Source organism: Zootoca vivipara, chromosome 7, assembly GCF_965207765.1.
Source record: "Zootoca vivipara chromosome 7, rZooViv2.hap1.1, whole genome shotgun sequence".
NCBI lineage: Eukaryota > Metazoa > Chordata > Lepidosauria > Squamata > Lacertidae > Zootoca > Zootoca vivipara.
Genome location: NC_142590.1, coordinates 91,062,736 through 91,084,859, shown reverse-complemented (window position 1 = coordinate 91,084,859; position 22,124 = coordinate 91,062,736). Strand labels below are relative to the sequence as shown.

The window sequence follows — 22,124 nt, the reverse complement described above, 5'->3', positions numbered from 1 at the left end:
GGAGGCAGTGGAAGACAGGAGTGCCTGGCGTGCTATGGTCCATGGGGTCACGAAGAGTCAGACATGACTAAACGACTAAACAACAACAACAAAAATAAATAGATGGCAAATAAAAGCACAGTTGCTAGCCAAGCCACACACACACACCACGAGTTCACACCCACCCCTGTTTCAGACGTTACCACTCATACATTTGAAGAAGTGAGAAACCACAGCTCACTCCTAAACATTTCATCTACCTGATCACAAGATGCTCGAGTTTCCTTCAAAGGGGGCTAGGATATATGTGTATAGTTGCCTCACTGACTTGCCCAGAACTACCTATTAAATCTCTGGTGGGAGCTGTGAAAGAAATCAAGATCTTAACTCCCCCTGCCCCACCCCATTAGATTGCATGTCCTCCTGATTCTCAATACTTAACAGCGAAAAGCCATTATGATTATTGTTTCTTTCAAAAGGCTAGCAGAACCGAGAAAGCAGATTTTATGAAGGCGGTGGAAGTCCTTTTATGCAAATAACCGAAAGAGGAAGGGGATTTTTCAGCAGCAGAGATTAGAGGTTCTTAATGAGATTGAACCTGGACGGAAGATGGTCCAGGTTAAAATAAAAATAAAATAAAAAACTCAGAGGGCAAAGGAAAACAATAGATGTAGCCTGGTGTCATAGCCAGCAAGGGGCATGTAGCCACTGGCATGCCAGGCAATTGTCGGAGGCAGCGATTGTTTCTGTAGCTTATTAGTCACTCTGGGAAAGGGATTTGCAGGTTATTGTGGGGAAATCCTTTAAGCCACCGGCGGAGTCTGCCCTGACAGGAGAAAACACAAACAGGCACCCAGAATGTAACCCTGCAAGGTAAGCACACAGGGAGGGGAGAGGGGGTGCCGGTGGGAATGATGTTTCTTTCTTGGCGATGGGCGCACGGCTTTGATGTGTCTCGTGTGGCCAAGAAGAGCTGTTTCTCTCTCTCTGTGTGTTTCTCGTGGCATCGGCGTGGTGGGCCTGGCAGGGCCGTGGCGTTGGAGAGAGTCTCAGGAAGGAGCAGGGCAGAATTTCGCTGCAGGTGGCCGCACAGGTGTGGAAAGGTGTGGCAGACCCTCCGGGTGTCCCTATTTTCCAGGGGCACCCCTGATACACAAAAGCCGTCCCAGTTTCTACTCTGATCCCAGAACGTCCTGCTTTCCCTTAGGACGTCCCTGTTTTCATGGGAGAAATGTTGGAGGGTATGGGGAGCTATCCGACCCCCAAGCCATCTGAAGGCAATCCTGTATAAAAGGAGGTTGTTTTTTAACGTTTATTGTTTTATCATGTTTTTATATGTGTTGGAAGCTACCCAGAGGGGCTGGGGGAACCCAGTAAGATGTGTGGGGTATAAATAGTAAAATTATCGCTGTGGAATGGGACGTCCCTATTTTCATTGGAGAAATGTTGGAGGGTATGGGGAGCTATCTGACCCCCGAGCCATCCGAAGGCAATCTTGTATAAAGAAGGGTTTTTTATTTTTTAAAAATGTTTATTGTTTTATCATGTTTTTTTATATGTGTTGGAAGCTGCCCAGAGGGGCTGGGGGAACCCAGTAAGATGTGTGTGGGGTATAAATAGTAAAATTATCGGTGTGGAATGGGACATCCCTATTTTCACTGGATAAATGTTGGAGGGTATGGTGTGGGTGCAATGCCCCCCACATTGCCACGTACCCCTGTGGGTTGCACAGACCGCATGGGGAAATCAGGGAACGCCGTTGCTCTGGGAAAACCTTGCGTCCGTCGCCAACGCCCTCTGCACTTTCTGACACGCAAGGAAGCGCAGTAAGCCCTGCGCTAGCTTTTTGCTGCTTCCAGGAGGCTGGGGGAAAGACTTTTCTCTGTTGCTCTCCCCAACATATGCATTTTGCTGCTGTCAGCCTCCTCTGTTGTAAGGGTATGGGAGCCAGGTTGTGTTGTCTAGCTGGCAAGAGGACCCTTTCCCTCTGAACCATATATATGCCAGGCTCTTTGGAATGCAAGAAGAATACTGTAGTACCAGAACCAGTTACCTCTCATTTCGCTCTGCGTTTATGTACTTAAACCTAGTATTATGTACTTAAACCCAGAGAAGCGGACACGGAGCAACGGATTCAAACTACAAGAAAGAAAATTCCACCTAAACATTAGGAAGAACTTCCTGACAGTAAGAGCTGTTCGGCAGTGGAATTTGCTGCCAAGGAGTGTGGTGGAGTCTCCTTCTTTGGAGGTCTTTAAGCAGAGGCTTGACAGCCATCTGTCAGGAATGCTTTGATGGTGTTTCCTGCTTGGCAGGGGGTTGGACTGGATGGCCCTTGTGGTCTCTTCCAACTCTATGATTCTATGATTCTATGATTCTATGATTATTATTATTTTTGTAATATAGAATTTATTCTGTCGGTTTGTGAACGTACCGACGTGTTCTGTCTTCTGCATATCTGCATTTCCAATATATCTACATGCCTCTAGCTACCATCCCAAACATACCAAACAATCCATCGTATACAGCCAGGCCCTACGTTACAACCGTATCTGTTCCAACTCTACAGACAGAGAATCTCACCTAAGAGATCTACAGCAAACCTTTTTAGAACTAAAATATCCACCTGATGAAGTTAAACAACAGATCAACAGAGCCAGACTGATACCTAGGGAGAACCTGCTGCAAGACAGACCCAAAAAAGAAAATAACAGAACACCACTAGTCATCACATACAGCTCCCAAGTTAAAACAGTACAACGCATCATCAGAGATCTACAGCCTCTCCTGGACAATGACAGCTCCCTTTCTCAAGCTCTGGGAGGAAGACCTTTCATTGCCTACAGACAGCCACCCAACCTTAAACAACTCCTCACCCACAATAATACAACCACCAGACTTAACATGGACACTGGTACCAGAGCCTGCAATAAACCCAGATGCCAACTTTGCTGCCACACACACCCGGACAACATCATTACTGGCCCCAACAACATCCAACATACCATCTCAGGACTATTTAATTGCTCATCTTCTAACATTGTGTATGCCATCAAATGCCAACGGTGCCCTTCAGCTCTCTATATTGGACAAACAGGCCAAACCCTACTCCAAAGGATAAATGGACATAAATCTGACATCAGGAACCATAAGACTGAAAAACCAGTAGGAGAACACTTCAATCTCCCAGGACATTCTATACAAGATCTCAAAGCAGCTGTTTTATTACAGAGAAATTTCAAGAACAGACTGGAAAGAAGTTGCTGAATTGGAAATCATTACCAAGCTTAAAACCATGGAAGCACCTGGGATGAATAGAGACATCGGATTCTTATCTCATTATGCATGATCAAGCTTTCTTTAGCACCTCAGCCCAGGACTAATTGCAGCCATCAGCAGCCATTAACAGCCATCTACAGGTTTACCACTCCCATCAGCCCATCTCCCATTCCCACCCACCCCCACCACCCTCTGTATATATATATAGGGTCTGACACTTCTGTTTCTAGTGTATCTGAAGAAGTGTGCATGCACACGAAAGCTCATACCAAAATATAAACTTAGTTGGTCTTTAAGGTGCTACTGAAGGAATTTTTTTTATTTTGCATTTCCAATGTTCTCTGTTTTAATCATTATTTTTATTATTATTTATTGAATTTATATATCGCCCTATACCCGGAGGTCAGGGCAGTTCACATAAAAACACCACAGTATACAAAAAATAAAATAAAATAAATAACCCAATAACCCAAGGAGCCTTCCCAGACCCGCTGAAAGAGGCGGTTATTAAACCGCTTCTTAAAAAAACATCTTTAGATCCGGCCAATATGGCCAACTATCGCCCAGTCTCAAATCTTCCATCCTTGGGCAAGGTGATTGAGCGAGTGGTTGCTGAACAACTTCAGGCACGCCTGGAAGAAGCGGACCATTTGGATCCCTTCCAGTCAGGATTCAGGCCTCATCATGGGACTGAAACTGCCTTGGTCGCACTGGTCGATGATCTCCGGCGGGCTAGGGACAAAGGTAAGAGCTGTTTCCTTGTTCTGCTGGATCTCTCAGCGGCTTTTGACACCATCGACCATAACATCCTTCTGGATCGTCTAGAGGGTTTGGGAGCTGGGGGCACTGTCATGCAGTGGTTCCGCTCCTTCCTCCTGGGCCGTGTTCAGAAAGTGGTGGTGGGGGATGAGTGTTCAGACCCCTGGGCTCTCACTTGTGGGGTGCCTCAGGGTTCTGTCCTCTCCCCCATGCTTTTTAACATCTATATGCAGCCGCTGGGAGAGATCATCAGGGGGTTTGGGCTGGGTGTCCATCAGTATGCTGATGATACCCAGCTCTACCTCTCTTTTAAATCAGAACCAGTGAAGGCGGTGAAGGTCCTGTGTGAGTGCTTGGAGGCGGTTGGAGGATGGATGGCGGCTAACAGATTGAGATTGAATCCTGACAAGACAGAAGTACTGTTTGTGGGGGACAGGAGGCGGGCGGGTGTGGAGGACTCCCTGGTGCTGAATGGGGTAACTGTGCCCCTGAAAGACCAGGTGCGCAGCCTGGGAGTCATCTTAGACTCACAGCTGTCCATGGAGGCACAGGTCAACTCTGTGTCCAAGACAGCTGTTTATCAGCTCCATCTGGTACGCAGGCTGAGTCCCTACCTGCCCACTGACTGTCTCTCCAGAGTGGTGCATGCTCTAGTTATCTCTCGCTTGGACTACTGCAATGCGCTCTACGTGGGGCTACCTTTGAAGGTGACCCGGAAACTACAACTAATCCAGAATGCGGCCGCTAGACTGGTGACTGGGAGCGGCCGCCGAGACCACATAACACCGGTCCTGAAAGACCTACATTGGCTCCCAGTACGTTTCCGAGCACAATTCAAAGTGTTGGTGTTGACCTTTAAAGCCCTAAACGGCCTCGGTCCGGTATACCTGAAGGAGCGTCTCCACCCCCATCGTTCTGCCCGGACACTGAGGTCCAGCTCCGAGGGCCTTCTGGCGGTTCCCTCACTACGAGAAGCCAAGTTACAGGGAACCAGGCAGAGGGCCTTCTCGGTAGTGGCACCCACTAGAGGTCAAAGAGAACAACAATTACCAGACCTTTAGAAGGCATCTCAAGGCAGCCCTGTTTAGGGAAGCTTTTAATGTTTGATGGATTTCTGTATTTTAATGTTTGATGGATTTCTGTATTTTAGAATTTCTGTTTTGTTGGAAGCCGCCCAGAGTGGCTGGGGGAACCTGGCCAGATGGGCGGGGTATAAATAATAAATTATTATTATTATTATACCCCCCCCAAAAGAGCCACATTTTAAAAGGGTATGGGATGACAATCGAATCAACCAAAGGCCGGGTTAAAAAGGAACATTTTTGCCTGGCGCCTAAAGGTGTATAATGAAGGCGCCAGGCAAACTTCCCTGAGGAGAGCATCCCATAGATGGGGAGCCACTGCAGAGAAGGCCCCGCTCTTGTGTTGCCACCCTCCGCGCCTCTCGAGGAGGAGGCACACAAAGGAGTGTTGGGAATTTCATTCCTCCGCGTTGCAGTTGTATGGGATTGTTACATATCACATCACTGATTTTCTGGGATTGATGTACCCAAAAGGACTCTCCGGGGTTTCAAGCAGATGCCTCTTCTATTTATTTATTTTTAATTTTATTGCAATTTAAAAATTTACAGATCTTACAGCATCTTTTTCCTTTACAATTACATACATAAGCTTTATGTAAGTAGCTAAGCATTATAAAGAAATAGATGAATATGAATATGCATAGAAAGAAAAAGAAAGAAAGAAAGAAAGTTCTTTCTATACATATCCATATTCATCTATTTCTCTATAATGCTTAATTTCCCTCTACCTCTTTAACAGATTCATTTTCTCTCTTTCTTTCCTTTTCTTTGTACTGTGTTCCAGTATACCTTCAACCTTTTCTTTGTATAGAATATCTCCTCCATTTAACTTTTCTTTTGTGAAATTTACTCTAGGTGCACCCAAGTTTGGATTTGGGGAACCATGTTTACTCGTGTAATTTAAAAAAAACAATCCCGTACATTTTTCACCCTTGAGCTCGGGTGCCTCTTCTAGTCCTATCTGGAAATACCAGAGTTCGAACCTGGAACAAACTCCACGCAGAGCGCATGGTCTCCCACTGAGCTATGATCCTTCCCCAAGCATCCAAATAGAATGTGGGAGAGGGTGAGCTGAGATAAATTCTTCCCAATAAGGCTCTTGGTCTTCTCTGTCTTTGGCTGCCTCATTGCTTATTTTTCAGTGTTCAGTTATTAGTTTCACAAGGCGCCACTTCCCCTTTGAGAGATTCTCCCACTTTCATTTGTTCCTGCCTTTTCGGCTATACTCTTTAAAACTTCTGATTTTACCGCTGTTTGAGCAGAGTTGTTTGCCACCTGAAGGGTCCTGCTCAACAGACAGGCAGGATCAAAAATGTCTTAAGCTAAAATAAATGACAGCTTGACACATAAATTAACAACTTTGGAGGTGAGAGGGATTGCGGAAATCTGGCACCCAACTGGTTCCAGCAGGACGCTCAAAATTTTGCAAAAATAAATAGTGAGGCTTTGCAACTGAAGTATCTTTAGCTCTGAAAATCTGTGTTTCAACTCAGAATGCAGATCAAATGAAAACTCCTCACAGCTATAGCAGAGACTTCACTATTCTCGGGAGTTCCCTTATTCGTTTTCCTGGCAAAACCCCACCGCCGCTAAATTAAGCACCAATCAGCGCTCCTTGGTCAAAGAAGGAAGACATCGTAGCCTCAAGACCCTGTAAATAAACTGGGTGTCCTCCAATTAATGAGAGCCCAGTAGCTAGGAGCACACAGAACAGTCCCTACTGTGCTGGACAAAAACTTGCTTGTGTTGCAATGGGACCTCTTGGCTCTGAGAAAAAACACCAACTCTGAAAGCTTGCCTTGGGGGAGAGCCAGAGAAGCTGAGATTTAAGAGCGCGGCTGCCAGGGTGTTAATAATTCAAAGCCAGGCATCCAGGAGCCGAACCAGGAGAGATGGGAAACAGCTGGAAGGAGAGAAACTGGCACTTTCTGGAGATGCTTTGGCCTAGATTAGGCAGATGCCGACATGGAACAACCTGGGCTAAGGCTAGGTGCAAACTGCAAAAGGAATAGATGGCAAGGGATTCAAACAGCGTGCAGTTTACAAGTTGTGCTTCGGATTAGGCGCCATGGATCATATAACATGCCCCTATTTTCCAGGGACAGTCCCGGATTTATAGAAGCTGTCTCAGTTTCTGATTTGATCCTGGAATGTCCCACTTTTCCTTAGGACGTCCCTATTTTCACCGGAGAAATAATGGAGGGTGTGGAGTTATGCGACCCCCAAGCCAAGAAGATAAGTAACTCTACAAGCCTTAGAAGACATCGGAAGGCAGTCCCTTATAGAAAAGTTTTTGAATGCTAAATGTTTTATTATGTTTTTGTAGATGTTGGAAGCAACTCAGAGTGGCTAGGGCAACCCAGTCAGATGGACAGGGTATTATTATTATTATTATTATTATTATTATTATTGAACAGAACATCCCTGTTTTCATCGGAGAAATGTTGGATGGCATGCATGCAGGGAAAGAAGAAGGCATATGGGGCATCTATAATAATAATAATAATAATAATTTATTATTTATACCCCGCCCATCTGGCCGGGTTCCCCCAGCCACTCTGGGCGGCTTCCAACAAAACAGAAATTCTAAAATACAGAAATCCATCAAACATTAAAATACAGAAATCCATCACACATTAAAAGCTTCCCTAAACAGGGCTGCCTTGAGATGCCTTCTAAAGGTCTGGTAATTGTTGTTCTCTTTGACCTCTAGTGGGAGGGCATTCCACAGGGTGGGTGCCACTACCGAGAAGGCCGGCTAGGCTGGCTGAGCGAGAAAAAGACCCAGGGATGAAGATCAGAAGGATGGGGCAGAACAGGCAGTGTGTCGAGAGGCAGAAGCCTAAGTGCCAGCTGGTGGGAAAGGCATCGAGCTGTAGAAAGCAGAGCTCCAGAAAGTAAAGGGGCTTGGCTGGAGTCAGAAAAATGCAGCGTGGTTGCAGTCAAAGGAGCCTTGGGGCAGGAAGGGGCCAAGCGAAATAGCGGGAGCTGAGTTTCACTTAAGTGATTTGAGCTAACCAGACAAATCTCTGGAGCGCAGGTTTTGTTCATTTTAGTTATATATTTGCTGAGCATCTTGGCCTAACGGCATTGCAGACCCTGCATAAATATTAAATCGCTGAAGAGCGAAAAAGAAGCCTTCCACCCTTTGCGGGCGATGCTGTTGCTGTAGTGATTTAGGAGGAGTCCAGATGTTGGCTGAAAATCCTGCCTCTGGAGAAGCAGGATGAAATGGGCAGGCTGTGTGTGAAGAAAACAGGCAATGAGAAATCTATTTGAGAGGATGCCAAGGGCTTGGGGGTGGGGGTGGGGGGAGAGAAGCTCAGCTGCCGGGATTGATTCTCCGCTCTTCTTCCCTCCTGGATAGATAGGTGTTTGTGGCTTGCTGTAATTGACTTAGTGTAAGAACATAAGAAGAGACCTGCTGGGTGAGACTCCCATCATCCTCTTCTCATAGCCAGAAGCCCACAACAAGAACAAGAGATGCTCTTCCCACTTGGGTACCACTCTATTCTGTCTTGGTCAGACCACACCTGGAATACTGCATCCAGTTCTGGGCACCACAATTTAAGAAGGATGTTGACAAGGTGGACCACATGCAGAGGAAGAAAACCAAGAAAATCAAGGGTTTGGAAACAAAGCCGGATGAGGAATGGTTGAAGGCTAGAATAAAGGAAACTGGGAGGAGATATGATAGCCATCTTCAAATATCTCGAGGGCTGTCACATGGAAGATGGGGAGGTTAGAGTGGTGTGCAACAGTATTTAAATATGCGTTTTATTAGAAAAGGCACAGGTAAATACATAATTTATCTCTACAAATACATTTCTCAATGAATGCTAAAATATGATGCATATTGTACATTTTGTTGAGCTGAGGATTGTGCCGCAAAATTCGGAAAAGTACTAAATCCGAAGGATAATTACCTTCCAACGTATGTGCAAGTCCAGGATCTGCAACATAGGTCAGCTGGTGTAAAAATGTGGATCAGACTAAATTCTCTGCTATCCTTAATTGCAGCAGGGAAAGGCGGCACTTGCAGGAAATGGGGGGGGGGTTATATTCTGGGGTTGGAGCCATCCCGATTATGACAAACGATGACAGACATTCCAGAGTCAAACTACTAGGTGGCACTCTCTACCCTTTGAATCGGGTAAGTTTAATGCCCCTTTGCCGCAAGATAAGGGATGCTTGTCATCTGGAGAGCCCAAGGTGTGGCCAAAGGCAAAAGTGGGAGGAGCAATGGATGCAAGATTTACCTTTGTACAGCCTGCTAGTTTGACACTCTCATTGGCCTGATGCAGCGCACTCCATTGAGCTAAGACATCCCCAAAGTTCCCTGGGATGAGGGATTTGGGAAGAACTTACTGATGGGAAGAGCTGTTCAACAGAGGAACCGATTCCTTCAGAAGGTGGTGGACTCTCCTTTGTTGGTTTTGAAGCAGAGGTTGGATGGTCATCTGCCACCGATTCATTGATTCCTGCCTTGCAGGGGGTTGGGCTGGAGGACCCTTGAGGTTGTTGTTGTCGTTTAGTCGTTTAGTCGTGTCCGACTCTTCGTGACCCCATGGACCAGAGCACGCCAGGCACTCCTGTCTTCCACTGCCTCCTGCAGTTTGGTCAAACTCATGTTGGTAGCCTTAAATCTCTAGTGCAGATTCATTCATTACATTTATATTGCACCTTTCAACCGGGGAGCTCAACGCAGCCTACAGACAACTCCCCCCCCCCCACTGCATGCTCACAAAAACCCTGTGAGGTAGCCCAGGCTGAGAAGGAGTGACTGGCCTAAGGTCACCCAGCTGAAGTGGAGATTTGAACTGGTCTCCCAGCTCCTCATCCAGCAGTCTAACCACTACACTACATTGGGACCCAGGTGTCCTGAGCAAGCCTCCCTCACCTGCATGGTCAGCAGTGGGGACTTGTGGGTGCCTGGAGGAGATCTCCAGAAAGAATTGATCCAAACATCATCTTTTTTATTTTATTTGGCGAAGCAAAACCTCCCCTAGGCCTTCTTTCTGAACAAGAGATGCTTTTACCCGCCACTCCTCTTTCTGATCTCAAAGCCAGCCTGGATGACACCTCTTTGATATTCCTGCCTCGTGCCCGGCTGAGCATCCATTCCCACCTCCCTTTCTTGCGATGCTCATCTCTCGGCAACGGTGCCGGTGGCATGAAAAAGCACAGTCCTAGGAACAAAACAATGAGGGTGGGGGTCAGCTGTGCTTGTAGCTCATGACTGTGAGACACAGCTTGGCTCGAAAGAGAGAAGGAGGCTGAAAGCAAAGAAGCCGCCCTCAACATCTCGGCACCTTCGATCTGCCAAGAAAGAGGAACAGAGCGCTCCGTTGTCAATGAAACACCATTGTCCATCAAATGTCACTTAGAGGTCAGATGTCCATTAAATGCCACTGTCGTTGCCACTATGTCCTTGCAAAGGCAGACAGATCGACGGTACTTTTTTGCAGGGCAGCCAAGCAGAAGCGCCGGCCTGGGCAGGTGGAAACTCTATCTCAGCTTGATGCAGGGTGCCCTTCGGATGCTGTGGGAATACAGCTCCCTTGGCTCCCAACCTGCATATACAGTGAGAAGGGATGATGGGAGTTGTAGTTCTTTCTGCTCCTTTGGCAATCCCTCATAGCCAAGTAAGATTGTCTTCCATAAACACGGTTTTAACAATGAGTCCGTAAGTGACTGTGGAGGCCAATTCTGGATCCACACGTCGTCCTTCCACAGTGGGGACATTGGTTTCCAGGTGGGAGTTGATCATGGTGTGGATTTGCCAAGCATGCCTTCCTCTTAGCACATTTCTCCCTTGCGTCCTGAGATCGAGTTTCTTCAAAGCCCATGACACCTTTGGTAAAGGCTGTTCTCCAGCTGGAGCGCTCGCAGGCCAGTGTTTCCCAATTGTTGATGTTTATATTACATTTTTAAAAATTTGCGACAGTCTTTAAACCTCTTTTGTTGACCACCAGCATTACGCTTTCCATTTTTAAGTTCGGAATAGGATAGTTGCTTTGGAAGACGATCACCAGGCACCCGCACAACATGACCAGTCCTACGAAGTTGATGCTGAAGAATCGTTGCTTCGACACTGGTGATCTTTGCTTCTTCCAGTACACTTGTATTAGTTTGCCTGTCTTCCCATGCGATGTGTAAAAAAAAATTCAGAGACACCGTTGATGGAATCTTTCGAGGAGTTGGTGATGGTATTTATAAGTGGTCCAAGTTTCACAAGCATACAGTAAGGTTGGTAGTACACTGAATTGTAGTACAGCAATGTGCAAAGGGGCCCTGCCACTTTGGCCTTAAGAATGGATACTGCAGAGTTGGGAAAGGTTTGGCAAATGGCAGCCCAAATGATCGATAGAAAGACACTCCTGTGAAGAATGTTTGCAGCGTTTGGGACTTTTTAGTATTGAGTAAAAGCCAGTGAGAGATAAGATATCTTTATTGTCATTGTCCCCTTGCGGGAACAACGAAATTACTCAGAGGTGACATGGTAGAGGTTTTTAAAATGATGCATGGCATGGGGAAAGGGAAAGAGGAAAGCTTTTATTCCCCTCTCATTCCTGCATTGAGAGAGTTCTTAGTCTTGCATTGCGGGGAGTTGGAGCAGATGACCTCTGGGGTTCCCTTCCAACTCTACAATTCTACAATTCGTAACACTAGAACTTGCGGGCGTCCAAGGAAGCTGAACGTTGCAAAATTCAGGAGAGATGAAAGAAAGGACTTATTCACGCAGCGCATAGTTAAACCAAGGAACTCCCTCCCACAGGAGGCAGTGATGGCTACCAACTTAGATGGCTTTCAAAGGGGATTAGACAAATTCATGGAGGAGGAGGAGGAGAGGGCTGTCCAATGGCTCTTAGCCAGAATGGCTCGGCTCGGTGTCCACAGTTGGAGGCAACAATTCTTCCGAATACCTGTTGCTGGAAGCCACAGGAGGGGAGAGGGCTCTTGTGCTTGAATCCTGTTTGCTGGTTTCCCACAGTCATCTGGTTGCACACTGTGAGAACAGGATGTTGGACTGGATTGCCTTCCTGCGTTGCAGGGGGTTGGACTAGATGCCTCTGGGAGTCCCTTCTACAATTCTATCATTCCAGATAAGCCATTGGTCTGATCCAGCAGGCTCTTCTTGGGATCTTAAGGGTGCATTGTTGCAAGGTTGTTGTGAGGATAAACTGAGGGAGATGTGAACTATGCACACCAGGAGAAAACATGGCACCTTCAAGATATTGCTAGATTCCAGTTCCCATCAGAGCTAGCTAACAGGGTTAATGGTCACCTTCACTCTCCAAGAGTTGGGGAGTGAATTTCTGAAGGCTTCTTGGCAACCTAACCACTATACTGTATTATGGAGCCCTCTTTATGCCCCAAAGGGGCAGTTCCTTTTTTGGACAGCCCTGTGCCATTCAAAGACCAATGCCAGCTACTACTCTGAAATCAGAATATTGGAAAGCATTCCATTTAGCAGGCAAGGTGGGGCGATGTAAGCATTCTGACTTTCTGCGAGTGCATTTGAATGAGCTGGCTTTGCCCGAGCGTGTTTCACTCAGATCTGTTTCACTATTTCTGTGCAGTTGCTGACCTCTCCGTCTTGTTAGCAGCAAATTAGCTAGTGGCTCACTTTTCTGAAAGTCCTTCTTTCAGAGTGGCAAACCTGACCCTGGTCAAAGCCGGTGGATTGATTAGGGGGTGTGAGACTGGCTGTGGCTGCTCCAGGGACATCAGAAGGACTTTCCCTGCGAGAGACAGAAGAACATCCAGCACTCCTGAAGTAACCCGGAGGTCTTGCCTGAACTGAAGCCTTTTCTGGCCGGATTACAGGTCTCTGGCTCCAGTGTGCAAAGAAGTAAATCATTAACACAATGCATGGCGCCAGAGGGAGGTCTTGAAGTTGGGACTTCTGGCTGGGGTGACCATGGGTCCTACTTTGCAGAGCGCAGTCCTCTCTCTTGGAACGGGCGTTCTCTCTGAAGCGAGGCTGCTTAAAAAAAACAAACCATTTCAAACAGTGGTTCCCAAATATTGGAGGGGGGGCACCACCCTTGCTTGGTTCCACAAACTCACCCCCTACCTTATAAATTCAGAATAGGGGTCTGCACAACCCGCTAAGGAAGACAGCAGCACAATAAAATTCCAAACAGTAACCATTGGTCGAACGTTTAATTAATTTTAGGGAGCAGGCTAGCAGGCGGGGCCCACGACTTACATCATAGGAGCCTACACAACACACAAACACTGTTGCTGTATGTAGGTTTTATTTTATTTGCTTTTTTATCTTATATTTTGGAAATGTACATGCAGTGTTTTTTTCCCCTTTAATTGTTTTTTTTTGGGGGGGGGGGCCTAGAGAGTGGGGCCATAAGCTATAGCTTGTTTAGCTTATACGTAAATCCGGCACTGATTCAGGCCAGATTTTAGCTCAGATTTTAGCTCAGTCGGGGATCTGGCGGCCCGAGGAGCCAAAGTGCTTCATACTGGCTTTCCGTAAGTACTGGCTGTGGGGTGGTGGCTCCTCAACCTGTGCAGACGCCTTGGAGCCTTTGCTAAAAAACAGTAAAATCCTTGAACCCCCAGCCTGCCTAGTGGTCACCAGTGCTTTGACACAGAGACGTTTTTGGCGCTACAATTTGCAGCTGGTTTTATGCTTGCCTCTCCTAATTGCCTGTAGCTGTGTGCTTTACATTTCTTTTGATTTCAGAAACTCTGGTATCTAAGCGGAGCCTGGGAGTGGAACTGGGGCTGGTCGAAGCAGGGAGGCAAAGTATAGTTAATGGCAAAATCTTTTTGGTCTCACACTTCTGGGCCTGAGAGAAACAATAATGAGCTGAATCTAGGAATGGACAGTTTCCAGTCTGTGTGACTTTTCCATGTCTTCAAATGTGCCATTTTTCTACATTAATCTGTGAATTAGTATGATTTTTAAATCCACATGAAGATTTAAATACAAATTTAAATAAGCATTTATGAATGCATTTTCTCACAAAGTTTGCATTTCCAAACATAATTTTTTCCCCCAAATGTGCTTTTCTACCCATTCCACGTTTGTAAGAAATTGACCTTTTAGAGCACTTAAACTTTGGAACTCCCTGCCTATTGACACAAGGCCTTCCTTGTACTCTTTTCAATGTCTGCTAAAAGCATATTTGTTTATGTAAGATATGTAGAATGTGCATTTTAACCTGTTCTTAGGTTACTGATGACTTTAATTTTGTTGAATGTTTCAAATAGTTGTTTTTACCGTTTTCGCTGATATTTCTATTGCTTCGATCTCTTTGTAAACCGCTTTTGAGGCCCGTTTGTCTAACCCAGTGGACTTGTGTTTCCCTCCAGTCCTCACTCAGGGTTTTGTTTCGGGACAGGTTCAGTTCCTGAGCTAGTCCAAAAGACTGAAAAGACATGGATGCGGAAGCTTGAAGGGAGGGGAAGCAGAAATCATTTCAGCATTTTTGGTTCAGCCTAAATAGGAAGCTGTTTTATACTGAGTAAGGCCATTGGTCTGTCTAGCTCAGTACTGACGACACTGACTGGCAGAGGTTTTCAAGGTGCTATAAGAATTCTAAGGTCTCAAATAAAAATTAAAAATTGCCCCGCGGAGGACCTTAAGGTCCACAAACAACAATACTCTGGAGATCCCGAGCCATATGGTGGCTAGATTGGCCTCTACTAGGGCCAGGGCCTTTTCAGTATTGGCCCCAACTTGGTGGAATGCTCTTTCACAGGAGACCAGGGCCCTGCGGGATTTGTCATCTTTCCGCAGGGCCTGCAAGACAGAGCTGTTCCGCATGGCCTTTGGGCTGGACTTCGTCTGACCCCTGTGTTTTCCTCCCTCATGGCTTGGATTTATGGACTACTGAAAATGAGGCTGCATTTTAAATTTTACTATTGTATTTTAATCTGCATTTTAATTAATTGCTTTTTATGTTTTATTGTAAGTTTATTGGTGTTAGTTGTCCTGAGCCTGGTTTTGTCTGGGGAGGGCGGGGTATAAATAAAATTTTATTATTCTTATTCTTATTCTTATTCTTAATGTACAAGGCAAACACATATCTAAGTACATAAACCATGTGTCTGAAATAGTTGTTGTTGTTGTTTAGTCGTTTAGTCGTGTCCGACTCTTCGTGACCCCATGGACCATAGCATGCCAGGCACTCCTGTCTTGCACTGCCTCCCACAGTTTGGTCAAACTCATGTTCGTAGCTTCGAGAACACTGTCCAACTATCTTGTCCTCTGACGTCCCCTTCTCCTAGTGCCCTCAATCTTTCCCAACATCAGGGTCTTTTCCAGGGAGTCTTCTCTTCTCATGAGGTGGCCAAAGTATTGGAGCCTCAGCTTCACGATCTGTCCTTCCAGGGAGCACTCAGGGCTGATTTCCTTAAGAATGGAGAGGTTTGATCTTCTTGCAGTCCATGGGACTCTCAAGAGTCTCCTCCAGCACCATAATTCAAAAGCATCCATTCTTCAGTGATCAGCCTTCTTTATGGTCCAGCTCTCACTTCCATACATCACTACTGGGAAAACCATAGCTTTAACTAGAAGGACCTTTGTCGGCAAGGTGATGTCTCTGCTTTTTAAGATGCTGTCTAGGTTTGTCATTGCTTTTCTCCCAAGAAGCAGGCGTCTTTTAATTTCGTGACTGCTGTCACCATCTGCAGTGATCAAGGAGCCCAAGAAGGTAAAATCTCTCACTGCCTCCATTTCTTCCCCTTCTATTTGCCAGGAGGTGATGGGACAGTGGCCATGATCTTGGTTTTTTTGATGTTGAGCTTCAGACCATATTTTGCGCTCTCCTCTTTCACCCTCATTAAAAGGTTCTTTAATTCCTCCTCGCTTTCTGCCATCAAGGTTGTGTCATCTGCATATCTGAGGTTGTTGATATTCCGGCAATCTTAATTCCGGCTTGGGATTCATCTAGTCCAGCCTTTCGCATGATGAATTCTGCATATAAGTTAAATAAGCATGGAGACAATATACAACCTTGTCGTACTCCTTTCCCAATTTTGAACCACTCAGTTGTTCCATATCCAGTTCTAACTGTAGCTTCTTGTCCCACATAGAGATTTCTCAGGAGACAGATGAGGTGATCAGGCACTCCCATTTCTTTAAGAACTTGCCATAGTTTGCTGTGGTCGACACAGTCAAAGGCTTTTGCATAGTCAATGAAGCAGAAGTAGACGTTTTTCTGGAACTCTCTAGCTTTCTCCATAATCCAGCGCATGTTTGCTATTTGGTCTCTGGTTCCTCTGCCCTTTCGAAATCCAGCTTGCACTTCTGGGAGTTCTCGGTCCACATACTGCCTAAGCCTGCCTTGTAGAATTTTAAGCATAACCTTGCTAGCGTGTGAAATGAGCGCAATTGTGCGGTAGTTGGAGCATTCTTTGGCACTGCCCTTCTTTGGAATTGGGATGTAGACTGATCTTCTCCAATCCTCTGGCCATTGCTGAGTTTTCCAAACTTGCTGGCATATTGGGTGTAGCACCTTAACAGCATCATCTTTTAAAATTTTAAATAGTTCAGCTGGAATATCATCACTTCCACTGGCCTTGTTATTAGCAGTGCTTTCTAAGGCCCATTTGACTTCACTCTCCAAGATGTCTGGCTCAAGGTCAGCAACCACACTACCTGGGGTGTACGAAACCTCCATGTCTTTCTGGTATAATTCCTCTGTGTATTCTTGCCACCTCTTCTTGATGTCTTCTGCTTCTGTTAGGTCCTTACCACTTTTGTCCTTGATTATGGTAATCTTTGTACGAAATGTTCCTTTCATATCTCCAATTTTCTTGAACAGATCTCTGGTTTTCCCATTCTATTGTTTTCCTCTATTTCTTTGCATTGCTCATTTAAGAAGACCCTCTTGTCTCTCCTTGCTGTTTTTTGGAAATCTGCATTCAGTTTCCTGTATCTTTCCCTATCTCCCTTGCATTTTGCTTGCCTCCTCTCCTCCGCTATTTGTAAGGCCTCGTTGGACAGCCATTTTGCTTTCTTGCATTTCCTTTTCCTTGGGATGGTTTTCGTTGCTGCCTCCTGTATAATGTTACGAGCCTCCATCCATAGTTCTTCAGGCACTCTGTCCACCAGATCTAAATCCTTAAACCTGTTCCTCACTTCCACTGTGTATTCATAAGGGATTTGATTCAGATTGTATCTTACTGGCCCAGTGGTTTTTCCTACTTTCTTCAGTTTAAGCTGGAATTTTGCTATAAGAAGCTGATGATCTGAGTTACAGTCAGCTCCAGGTCTTGTTTTTGCTGACTGTATAGAGCTTCTCCATCTTTGGCTGCAGAGAATATAATCAATCTGATTTCGATGCTGCCCATTTGGTGATATCCATGTGTAGAGTCGTCTCTTGTGTTGTTGGAAGAGAGTGTTTGGGATCACCAGCTTGTTCTCTTGACAGAACTCTATTAGCCTTTGCCCTGCTTCATTTTGAACTCCCAGGCCAAACTTGCCAGTTGTTCCTTTTATCTCTTGATTCCCTACTTTAGCATTCCAATCCCCTGTAATGAGAAGAACATCCTTCTTTGGTGTCATTTCTAGAAGGTGTTGTAGGTCTTCATAGAATTGGTCAATTTCACTTTCTTCAGCTCCGGTAGTTGGTGCATAAACTTGGATTACTGTGATGTTAAAAGGTCTGCCTTGGATTCGTATCGAGATCATTCTGTCATTTTTGAGATTGCATCCCATTACAGCTTTTGCCACTCTTTTGTTGACTATGAGGGCCACTCCATTTCTACTACAGGATTCTTGCCCACAGTAGTAGATATGATAGTCACCCGAACTGAATTCGCCCATTCCCTTCCATTTTAGTTCACTGATGCCCAGGATGTCGATAATGACCAATGACCTCAAATATTCCTCTGCTGTAAGGGAGGCAAATGAGGAAAGCCTTCCCACTGTCTTTTCGCTTACAAATCCTGTCTTAAGGGCATATTTGTGTATGTATAGGGTGAGCCTGTGACCTCCATTCAGGAACTAAAGTATTAACCATCACAAAAGAATGGCCAGGCTGCCCAGGTAATGCAATCAGGGACTATTATCAGGTATGCTGGCAGGCAGGATTTCTGCTGTAGACTGCCTCCTCCTGTGATGTATGTAGGATGTTTTAGGGGGGGGTGTCTTGGGCTACAGGGCGGGCAATTTCAAAAGTCTATATAAGGGCTTGCGCACCATTGTTCAGGGTTCTCTCCTGCCTCCTGCATGTGGTGTGTGGGGACCTTGTTGCAGCAGTTAATAAATACAGTGAACCCTCGGGTTACATTACCTTTGGGTAACATAATCTTCGGGTTGCAAGCCCGGAAGTGGGTTTGCCGCTCGCACATGCGCAGAAGCGTTCTGCGGCACTGCACATGTGCGCAGAAACGGTCCTCCGGTTACGAAGCTTTTGGGATACGGCTGGGCCTCCGGAACGGATCTCGTTCATAACTGGAGCTACCACTGTATCAGGTTTACTAGATGCTTTGCTTCTCAATATACTCTGATTGGCCCCTGTTATTTCCTCCTACCGATATGCGGGCTCCACTTAAGGATTCTATACGGGCTCTTGGATATCCCATAAAGGAAAATGAGCATTTTTTCTTATAACAACGGACAAAGCAGAAGGGTTTCGGGGGATGGACGGACCCAGAAATAATTTCAGCATTTTTGGTTCAGCCTGAATAGGAAGCTGTTTTATACTGAGTTAGACCATTGGTCTGCCTAGCTCAGTACTGGCTACACTGACTGGCAGAGGTTTTCAAGGGTCACAGAGAGGGGGCAATCCCAGCCCTGCCTGGGGACGCAAAGGATCGAACTCAGATTCTTCTGCCCGTTAAGCAGATGCTCCACACTGAACTACCGTCCCCACCTCTGCCACCAAGGTTTGCCGAAATAGAAAGTTGTGGAGATCGGGGAATGGTTAGGGTGAGCAAGTTCAGAGCAGAGCCGCAGGAGAGCATCCGAAAAGCACAAAGTTTTTCCTCTCCTCGTCTTACGCAGCTTGAGCCGAGGAGGCATCATGATGTTATTTAAGGCCTACCTTAAGATATTCCTCACCTGCCAAGGCAGCCTCTGGGGCCAAACATCTCGTCTCCTCGCTTGCTTCTCTCGTTTTCCCTTTCTTTCCCGAGTGTGTGACAGGTACAAAGGCTTCTCCGCTTCCTCTAACTTATTCCTCACCACAGGCCAAAACCCGGCTCTTGTTAAAGGAAACCATAACAAAGGGCAGAGCTCGGGAGACTGCGCCTGCCACGAGGGTCAGCCTCTTTCTTGAACTTTTGGTATTTGGATGCAGGAGATGTGAATGCAAACATGTTTAGCTTAGGGGCTTAAGATACTCAATATGTTTCTCTCCCCCCCCCCGCCTTCCCCCCCTTTTTTGCACAAATGCGGGCGGGGAAACCCTTTGCAAGCAGGGCTTTGAGTCAGCACCTTGAAAACAGAAAGAGGACACCAGGATTCCCACCCCGCCATACTGTCCTTGCAAAGGCTTTGACCTTGAGAGGGGGCAATGACCCAGAACTAAAAATGGCAGAGTGACCTCCAGTATTTGCAGAGCATAAATGACACTTTCTGGAATTGGATAGGGTCCGGTGGGTACTCTGCCGTCCACAGCGAATTTGGGATTCCAGGAAGAGAATCTGGGTGGAAGGACATATCTGACCCCCGTCAGGTGATGAAATAGCCAACAAGAAGTCCACGCTAAAGGCAGGGAGTGGGGGAGGAATTGCACCCAATCAGAAGCTGTGGGCGCCTCTGGGCCGAGCGGGAGGAAGCGGCCCGAAGCGGCCGAGAGCAGGAAAGAAGCGGCTCCGGAAGTGGCACGGAGACAGTGTCCGCCGACCAGGCCAGCCTCCAGAAGGCGTGCACAGCGGCGCCGGCCTCAGAGGAGGATCGCCTCCTGCGTCCTCCTCCCCACAGTGCCCCTGTTCACCAGGTGCCCTGGCGCCCCCCAGCCTGAGCCTAGGGACGGCCCTGCAGGCAGTGGCAGGCAGCGAGCGGGCTGGCCTGTGCAGCGCCCCTCAATATCGGCGCTCTAGGCAGTGGCCTAGTTTGCCTTTATTAGTGTGCCGGCCCTGGACAGTGGAATAGACTTCCTTGGAAGGTGGTGGACTCTCCTTCATTGGAGGCTGGGTGGCCATCTGTCAGGGATTCTTCAGCTGTGATCCCTGCATTTCAGAGGGTTGGACTAGATGACCCTCTTCAACTCCAAAATTCTGTGATTCCAAGGCAGGTTTTTGGAAGTGCGGGGTGCAACTTGCAAGTTAAGACAGAGAGGAATCTTCATGTCCCTGCACTGTTCCATTGCTCTTTGTGCTGGCCTTTCCTTTGAACTTAGGCGGATATTCTTAGGGTGCAGCTTTCACTTCCGGTCTCCCCCTTCACTTCTCCTTTGGACCTTCTTGGAAGCAGACATCCTTTGGATCAACCCCTGCTGGCAGCCAAAGGAGCAAGCATCTTGGATCTCTAACTAGTTAACTAGGAAATTTTCCCTATCGGAGACTACATTTCCAGTAATACACCTCTTTCTTGCCTGTGTCTGTGTGGCTGGAACAAGGTAAACCTGCCTTCCTAGCAACAATTGAAAAGCCATCAGCTTCAAGCTGTGTGCTAACTGTGCACATCATTCCACAAAAGAGACATAAGAAACTGTCTCATTACCACCCTTAGGCTACTTCGTTATTGTCTGCACTGGTCATCAGCAGCTTTCCAGGGATGGGGGACAAAAATAATTCTGTTTGCATTTTGGGCAAAGCATGCTCCAAAAGTACATAGAGGTAAAGGTAAAGGGACCCCTTTACCTTTACCTTGCCTTACCCCTTATCCTTTAACTTGCACAAATCATCATGAATGCACAATAAAATGAACACACTGCCCTGATATTTTATGATATAGGTAAAGGTAAAGGGACCCCTGACGGTTAGGTCCAGTCGCGGACGACTCTGGGGTTGCGGCGCTCATCTCGCTTTACTGGCCAAGGGAGCCGGCGTACAGCTTCTGGGTCATGTGGCAAGCATGACTAAGCTGCTTCTGGCGAACCAGAGCAGTGCACGGAAACGCCGTTTACCTTCCCGCCAGAGTGGTACCTATTTATCTACTTGCACATTGACGTGCTTTCGAACTGCTAGGTTGGCAGGAGCAGGGACCAAACAATGGGAGCTCACCCCGTTGTGGGGATTCGAACCGCCGACCTTCTGATCGGCAAGCCCAAGAGGCTCTGTGGTTTAGACCACAGCGCCACCCACGTCCCCCCAAAAGTAAATAATTAGTGGAAATAATGAACGAAAATGTGTTGAGCGTAGGAGATTCACTTGCAAAAAACCCATAGAGATTTTTGCGAGGATGTTTTCTAGCTTGCCAGCAACAGGAGGAAGGGGCAGCTGGATGAAGCTGCAGAGAGAACAGACTGGGCAAGGATGGGCGTGCCCCAACTGCTGCCACCTCCTCTGCTGGCAGAGAAGGGGTGGCAGTGGCTTCTGGTGAGATATTGCGAGCTCTCATTGAAATCTCGCGAGATCTCACAGAGATCTCACAAGTTCTTGTGCGCTCTGTGAGGTCTCATGAGGGCTCCCCAAGACCTCTCTGGAACCCACTGCCACTGCTTCATGGGTTGCGCCACATGACCCAGGTATGAGAGACTTCAGCGGGGATGGTGGCAGCACAACCGCTTGCTGCTTCACTTCTAGCTCACATCCCCGCTACCAACTCTCTACTCTTAGCTCTGACTTAATTCCTTCTCACCGGTGGTGTAACATGGGTTGCCAGTGGCCAGGACCACATGGGAGGGGCGGGTGGGAAATAGGGAAACTGGCATATGAAGGAGGGAAATGGACGTAGGACGCATGTGCATTCAACTGCCCCACAGCATCCACGTCACCCAGGAGATCGTGGCTGAAGAGATATGGGGGGGGGAGGAAGTAGTTCTGTTGTTTGGGGAGGTTATTTCCTGGTGTGCAAGGAGAAGCTGCTTTCAACGGAGCCTAGTGAACAGATTTTGTTCAGCAGCCTCAACTTTTGTAGCTGGAGTCAGTCAGGACCCCCAC

General features: G+C 46.8%; 1 protein-coding gene across 1 annotated transcript in view; it reads left to right on the top strand.

The window, feature by feature from the left end:
* The first annotated feature begins 674 nt into the window (after positions 1–674).
* Positions 675–22,124, top strand: part of LOC118088930 (tyrosine-protein phosphatase non-receptor type substrate 1) — a 271,710-nt gene continuing 250,260 nt past the window's right edge. Inside the window, exon 1 of the mRNA XM_088674779.1 lies at positions 675–852. The gene's annotated coding sequence lies outside the window, so the exon portion shown is untranslated. The remainder of the gene's footprint in view (positions 853–22,124) is intronic.